Below are 8699 nucleotides of genomic sequence, written 5' to 3' on the forward strand. Positions count from 1 at the left end.
CCAGCTTGCCTTTTCAGCTCCAGCAACTGAGGTATTACCGAGTCCAGAGGCTGGTCATCTGACTTGGACTCGGCAGATTTCTGGCCTCCAGCAGTCCTCCGAGTGCCAGGGACCTGGGAAGTCTCTGCCGCTGCCTACTGTAGATCAGAAAGTGCTCACCAGATTGTGACCCTGAGGCTACTCTAAAGCTAGGTTCCACCGAGGTGTGTGTCTCTGTGCTGGTGGAGAGTGTGGGTGAGCGCTGTGATGGGTTTTCAATTAGGGTTTCAGCAGATTCCTCTTCTGAGGTTTCTTCCGGGCTTGATTGGAGGCCATGGATCGTGGACTCTGTCGGCTATTTCCCAGATGTGCCTGCAAAAGCAAGGAGAGATAATTAGCGCATGGCAGTGGCCTGTGAAACAGGACAAATCACTCACAGCATGGCTGTCTGATGGATGTTGAACAGCTGGATCCTCACTTGATAGAGCACCGCCAAGCTCACTGTCAACATAGGAACAGTCCAGGTCATTGTCAGCTAGCTAGCTATTTTCAAAGTCTGTGAGGACCTTGATGTCGGCCATTCCTCCACTAGTCTGGGACCTTTCCCTCGTATTGCGTGCCAGCTTGTCCTGCAAGAATAGAGATGGAGAGAGTGTAAGCAGGATGCCTGCTGGGCCAGGTGATAAGTATGCCTGGCATATGTGGGTGGTGATTTGCCCCATGGACGGGATGAGAACAATGAAGGTGTGTGTGTGTGAGAGTGAATTGTGATGTCCCTTGAACTGGCAGTGAGTGAGAACCCTATGGATGTGTGAAGGGTTTGTGAGTTTGTGAGTTAAGAGTGATGAGATGAGTGACTTACCTTGGTGGAACGGAAGAGATCATTAATCCTTTTTTGGCACTGGGTGGCTGTCCTCTGTTGCTGGGCATTAGCACTGACCACCGCTGCCATCGTCCACCAAGCTGGATTATTGATTTTGCTGCTCCCCACCTGCGGCCAAAGCGGGGGGTAGAGGACCTCATGGTGGGCCTCCACGGCGTCCAAAAGGCTTTCCAGGGATTCATCACTGAATTGGGGGGCTGCAGTCTTCTTCCCTTTTGGGGCCAAGTCTTCTGTGCAGCAGTCCTAGGCTGGAAGCACTGAGAGGTGTGCACACGGCTGCACTTTAAATATGGCACCCGACTTGAGGAAGCGGCGAGGTGACTGTGAGGCAGGCGAATGAAAGGCCGCCCACCAGCAACTTGGCATTTTTCTGGGAATGCATGATTAATGAGGTGAGATTGGGACAATACAACATAAAAAGCTGCCATTGCAGTTGGCGGGTAAAATGTTCTTTTTCCCGCCTGTTACCACACTTAGTGCAAATCTGGCAGGTTTCCACCCATTGTCACTTGAGCTGATGCTCACAGCCACTAGCTCAAATACTGGCACTATGCACAGCTTAGGGGATAGTATAGAGGCAATTTCAACACATGGTGAGTCCCCTGGCAAAAGTGGGCTACAAGCAGACTTGGGCTAAAAGATGGTATGTATGTTAGCTCCCTGGTGGATGAGGTTGCAGATGAGTCCTGCTGCATAGGATTCAAATGTGAACTAGCATTGAAACTGAAAAGTGCTTTAATTAATTATCCGAAGAGAAAAATTGTAGAATTGTGCCCTCTACACCCAAGTCTAACAATGGGATTTTAAGGTCCCACCCACTGTGGGAATTGTCATGGGTGGGACGGAAAATTTGACGGTTCGTTGACTTCTGGCAGGAATTTCACACCGGGACTGGAAAATCTTTCTATAAGTCATTACTATACATCAAGAAAAGCAGGGGTCTTAACACCTATGAACCTTCCTGCAGTCTGAAAAACAACCATTTATCCTATTCTCTGTTTCCTCTCACTCAGCAACTTTTGATTCCATTCTGCTACTGTTCCTTTTATTACATGAGCTCTAGCTTTGCTGACAACCCTGTCATGTGGCTATAATGATTGTAAGTTAAACTATTCCTTACTGTTATGGGGATCATGTGACTGTGTGGACAAATCATCCCTAAGTGTGGGGAATCTTAGGGAACTTTTTAGCCTTGATCTTGGAACAAACATGTAGTCTCATCTGGAGTCTGCAAATGAAGTTTACTGTTTCTTACAAGAAAACAATCCTGTACCCCAAGTTTATTACAACTGGTATTGGCACAACTCCTCGCCTCGCAACTGTGAGTATTCTGATATTTTAAGGGAAGAAAGAAAAGAAGTATACTCACCAGCAATGTCCCTCTTTCGCAAAATTGACCCATACGACTCAATCTTCAAGGACTGGAGTCAATACATTGAACGATTGGGTTCTATTTTGTAACTAATGAAATAACAGCGGAGGAGAAACAGAAGGCAATTCTCTTGAGTGACTGTGGGAGTAAGACCTATCATCGGTAGCTTGATGGCTCTGATTGCTCCAAATTCCAGATTCTTCAATGTTGCAAGGGTGGCTGAGTTGTAATATTAATGATTGAGTTGATCTGTAGACATTTCTTGGGTGGAAACATTAAGTTTATTTACAATATACTCAGCAGCAACTATATGTCTGCTTGCAACTCCAACTCTATCTCTACACTGATCCCTGAGGTAGCCCACGCTATTCTCCTATTGGTTACTACAGATCATGTGATCTTCCTTAACAAGTACTATTCTTCACTAAATAAAACCATAATTATTACATTCCTCCCCCTTTAACTCGGCTATGCATACTATATTTACAAGTACATATTTTTCAAGACAACATAATATTTACAGTGGGTATGGCATTTACAAGTTCAGTCCTTCAGGTGGGTTCCTGGTACATGTGGAACGTCACAGCTCCATAAATTCAGATTCTTTGTCAGGAACCTCCTTTTCTGTAGTTGCTGGAACAGCAGGTGCTTCGGTGGGCACTTGCAGTTCTGTATCCTCAACTTGTACAGCAACATCAGACATGTCAGTCCTGGGTTGAGCATCCTCAACAGGAAACGCAGACCCATTCATGATCACTGGTGGGACCACATCCTGATGATTTGTCTCTCTCTTTCTTAAATGCTCCACATGCTTATGAATGATCCAGCCTTTCCACCTCCATGTGGTAAGATAGAGGTGCATTCACAGCACTTATTCCTCCCTGTACCACTTTGGTCCTTCCCTGAAATTTTTCACGTATACTGGCTTTCCCATGGTAAATTTTGTCTTGCAATTATGCCAGTCATGTCTAGTTTTCTGGCTTCCCTGACTCCTTTCCACCTTCCCCTCTAAATTAGGCATTATTAAGCTCAATCTCTTCCTGAGACAGTGTTTCAACAATAACTCCGCAGGTGTGTCACCTGTTGTTGTATGAGGGGTAGTCTTGTAATGAAAAAGAAAGTGTGCTAGCTTGGTTGCCAATGAATCACCAGTTAGCTTTTCCATGCCTGTCTTGAATGTTTGAGCCGCCCTTTTGGCCAGTGCGTTTGAAGAAGAGTGGTACAGTGCATTTTTCACATGAGTGATACCATTGAGGCTGATAAACAGTTGAAACTCAGCACTCGTAAATGTCTTGCCACTATCGGAAGCAATTACTTCTGGTAGTCCATGAATGGCAAAACTCTGACATAGTTTCTCAATTGTAGCAGCCGACGTTGGTGACTTCACCTCATATACATCCAATCATTTTGAATAAGCACTGATAATGAGCAGAAACATTGTTCCCAGGAAAGGTCCAACATAATCAATGTGTAACTGCATCTGGGGTCTATCTGGCCGCTCCCATGGGTGTAACGGAGCTGTTGATGGCAACTTTTGTGGTTGCTGACATTGCATACAGTGCTTTACTTCGCCATCCATTCCAGGCAACTATAGATAGCTGCATGCTGTGGTCTTCATTTAGGAAATTCCTAGATGGGCACTGTGTAGTTCAACTAAAAGTGGTTACCTTCCCTTTGGAGGAATCATCACTTGTGCTCCCCACAACAAGATGCCATCCTGATTGGTTATTTCATGTCTTCTGTTGAAGTACAGTTTCATTTCAACAGATACGGGCTCCTGTGACCAACCATGTAGCACTCATTCTCGTACTTGAAATTGGACTGGGTCCCGACTTGTCCAGTCTCTGATCTGTTGAGCACATACTGACGATGAATCTAAGTGATTTAACAATAAAACAAGTTCCTGTGGAACGGGGACGTGCTCATCATTTTCTTGTAAAGACAAATGACTAAGGGCATCGACATTTGTGATTTGATTGCAGGCCTGTGTATGAAAGTGTGTTGGTATGCTGCCCAGATTAAAGGCCATTGTTGTATTCTTGCCGAGGCAATGGGTGGTATAGCCTTGTCCTCACTAAACAATCCTAGCAATGATTTGTGGCCTGAAGCAATTGTAAAATGGAGGCTGTGTATGTATTGGTGAAATTTCTTGACACCAAAGATGATGGACAGGCCTTCTTTTTCCATCTATGAGTATCCCTTTTCCACTGTGGTGAGTGTTCTTGTAATGTAACCTATTGGCCATTTCATGCCGTTGCCCATCTGATGAGAGAGCACTGCTCCCACTCCACAGGGAGATGTGTCACATGTCAGCACCAATTCTTTCATCTGGTCATAATGCACTAATAGATTGGAGTGCAACAATTGCTTCACCTTTCTTAAAGCTTCTTTCTGGGGTGCTTCCCAAGATCAACACTGGTTCTTTTTGAGTAGAGAATGCAGGGGGCCAGCACTGTAGACAAATTGGGTAAGAATCGCCCATAATAGTTGATCATTCCTTGAACTGATTTGAGCTCTGAGGTGTTCTTTGGCGCAGGTGCCTCTCACTTTCTCCTCAACCGGGTGGAGGACCTGTGAATCGAGCCAGTGACTCAAATAGATTACTTCCCTCGCTTGGAATGTTCTATTTTTCTTTTTTTAAACACACTCCAGCTTGCAAGAAACATTTTAAGACTTTTTCTAAGTTTGCGAAATGCTCTTTTTCAATGAATCCTGACACCAATACATTGTCTAAATCGACTACAACCAGAGACAACCCCTGCAGTAAGCTTTCCACTGTCCTCCGAAAGATGGCACAAGCGGAGGGGACACCAAAAGGCAATTGTGTGTATTGGTACAACCCTTTGTGGGTATTAATTGTGACAAATTCCTGGGTGGCATTATCCAACAGTAATTGTTGATAAGCATGACTCATGTTAAGCTTTGTGTACGTTATCCCTCCTGCCAGCTTGGCACACATGTCTTCGATTTTTGGAATGGGGTGCCTGTTTAGCTTAGCTACTTTATTAACCATCAGTTTGTAGCTCCGCAATTTTAGACGCTTTGGTCAGGTTTAAGAACGGGAACTATGGGTGCTGCCCATTCTGAGAACAGAACAGGCTCTACAACACCGAGTTTCTCTAGTCTGTTTAGTTCAATGTCGACTTTTTCTCTCAGGGCGTATGGCACCAGTCTCGCCTTCATGAAGCGAGGGGTTGCTTCTGGATCCACATGAATCTTGGCCTGCAGCCCCTGGATTTCCCCCAGTTCATCCTTAAAGGCGTATTTTCTAAGTAGCTCTGGTAGCCCACAACTGGAAAATTTCAGACCATTCTAACTTAATCTCCTTTAAACAATTTCATCTCAGGAGGCTTGGCCCTTCACCTGCTACTACCATCAAGGGTAGCTTTGCCAATTGGCTTCCATAATGGACAATTACTCTGCTTATGCCTTTTACTTGAATGTCTTCAACCATATATGTTTTTAGCTTAGCGGCTGTTTCTTCTAAACTTAATTGATGTTCGCCATTGTTCAAATGCCTGAAGGTTTGTTGCCCAATTACTGTAGTGGAAGCTCCTGTATCCACTTCCATTCTAACAGATTTGCCATTTACTTTCACTGTGACAAATATTGGTTCTGTCTTTCCAACTTTCAGATTAAACCAGTAAATGTCTGAATTTGTTGTTTCAGGCTCTTTTACATTGTGGATTTCATTGGGCTTCTTCTTTTGTTTACAAGCCTGTTTGGATCTTTCCTTGCATTGTCCATTTCTATGACAATAATAGCATTCAATTTTTTAAAAAACTGCCAATTGTTAAAAGACTGACTGTTTCCATCTCTATTAAAATTATTATTCGATTTCACTGCTAAGTTATTTTTCTTTATTCTTTGACTATCCCACTTTCTGTTTCCCGCTTCTTGGCAGAGTCTCGCTTTTTCACGCCTCACTCGGTTGGGGTTTCCCACCCGATGTGGAGGACGACACCATTTTGTGCACCCTGTATTGCTTTTGAATCTCTTACTGCGCTTTCCATTGCTATCTCTACTGCCTTCTTGAAATCCAGATTCACTTTGGACAATCATCTATTCTGAATAGTGTCCTCTTCCACACCACACTCTAAATGACCTCTGAGCATGTCGTTCAGAGTCGTACCGAACTCACAATGCTCCATTAACTGCTTCAAATTTTGCCATGTAGCATGCACTTGTCTCACTTGGGGCTCTATTTCATGAGTTAAACCTGAACCTCTGCATCATGACTGAGGCCTTTGGTTGAAAGTGACCCTTCATGAGGTCCAGCAATCCATAGAAATTCTTCGAATCTGGGGCCATCAAACTTTGAATCAGACTGTATGTTTTGCTCCCACAAGTACTCAAGAGGATTGCTCACTTCTTCTCTTCCCCCTTAATGGCGTTTGCTTGAAAAAAGAACATGGAGGTGTTCTATGTATTGAGACCAATCATCTGTAGCAGGTTCAAAAGGATGAATTCTCCCAAACTGTGAAATTTTGAGAAGGGATAACTTCTTCAATTCGAATGGAGCTTGCTAATTACAATCGCTGGGTGATGTACAGTGCTGATTTCTTTTTAACTTGATTTATTCTGTTTAATTCTGTTATCACCAGTTTGTTGTTGGATGGCCAATTTGTGCTTTTAATGATATAGTTGATCTTCAGACACTCCTTGGGTAGAAGCATTAAGTTTATTTACAATATACTCAGCAGCAACTACACATGTGCTTCCAACTCTATCTCTACGCTGACTGTTGAGGTAACCCGCACTAAATAAAACCATAATTACTTCATTCACTGAGCTAGTAGACCTTGTGAAAGGACATTTTCAGCCTAAACACTCAGTGATCATGCAAAGATTCAAGTTTAACTCTCGTATAATGGCCCCCGGTGAGTCAATCACAACATACATTGTGAAGTTAAAACAGTTAATGGAGCATTGTGACTTTGGTGATATTTTAAATGACATGTTGCGAGATCGTATGGTTTGCAGCATAAACGATAATGCCATTCACCGCCGTTTGTTTGCAGAAGTTGAGATAGACCTGAAGTGCGCTATGGAGATAGCGCTAGCAATGGAGAGTGCTGGGAGGGATTCACAGCCTTTGCACAGTGTGCAACATGATGCTGTTCTGCAGCTAGGGCGGGAGCCTGCCGCCGGACATGGCGTGAAGATCAGGGAGGCTACCACGTTGCTGGACATGGTCTTTAATGCTCGCAAAACAAAAAGAAATGCTGGAAGCAGCTCAACAGCAACCCAGAAGTTAAAGTGTTACCGTTGTTGGGGAAATCATGCACCCAAAGTCTGTAGATTTAAAGAGGCAGAATGCCACTACTGCCACAAAAAAGGGCATGTTGTTAAACACTGCAGGACTAGATCAAGGCAGCCATTCAGACAGCAGGTCAAGTTAAATGAAGTGCATAATATAGATGAGCTAGAAGTCACTGAAGCTGACATTTATTCCCTACACAATCTGAAGTCCAGGAAAACTGAACCAATCACTGTTATGCATCAAGTAAGTGGAAAACCTCTGCTCATGGAGGTTGACGCAGGAGGATCGACCACAGTGGTGGGAGAAAACAACTTTAAATAATTCAGAGAAGATACGCAGCCATTGAGTTTTAGCGAAAACCACTGCTCAGTTAAAAACATGTACAAGAGAAGCAATGCAGATGAAAGGTACCACCTCTGTACCTGTATCATACAGACAACAGACAGCTCAGCTGCTAATAATTGTTGTAGCAGGGGAAGGACTTAGCCTTCTGGACCTTGATTGGTTGAAGAAAATCAAACTAAATTGGTCAGAAAATTTTCAGGTCAGGACAAGAGGAATTCTAGAATTGCTGAAAAAGTACAGCACAGTATTCTGAGAGTTGGGGAAAATAAAGATCTACAAGATAAAATATAGGTGGACCTGAAGCAACATCCTGTTTTTTTAAGGCAAGGCCTGTGCCGTACACTCTAAAAGAAAAGGTAGATGCGGAATTATGTCATTTGGAGAAGTTAGGATTAATACAGACAGCCCAATTTTCAGAATGGGCAGCACCTATAGCCTTGTCCTGAAACCAGACCAAACCATTCGCATCTGCAGGGATTATCAATTAACTGTGAACAAGGCTGCAAAATTAGACAAATATGCAATACCAAAGATTGAAGATCTGTATGTTAAACTCACAGGAGGAAGATTCTACACTAAACTGGACTTAGGTCATGCGTATCAGCAACTTGAGCTGGCCAACACATCAAGAGTTTATGTCACCATAAACTTGCACAAGGGCCTGTACCAATACACATGCCTACCCTTCAGTGTGACATCGGCCTATGCAATTTTACCTGGCTGACATCCTAATCACAGGATCCACAGAAGCAGAGCATGAGGCAAACCTGGAAGAGCTTCTGGAGAGATTTTTAGGCGGTGGCATTTATTTAAAAGAAGAAAAATGCTCCTTCCAAGTAAAGGAAGTAACATATCTG

This window comes from Carcharodon carcharias, chromosome 16 (assembly GCF_017639515.1).
Source record: "Carcharodon carcharias isolate sCarCar2 chromosome 16, sCarCar2.pri, whole genome shotgun sequence".
In the NCBI taxonomy this organism is placed as follows: domain Eukaryota; kingdom Metazoa; phylum Chordata; class Chondrichthyes; order Lamniformes; family Lamnidae; genus Carcharodon; species Carcharodon carcharias.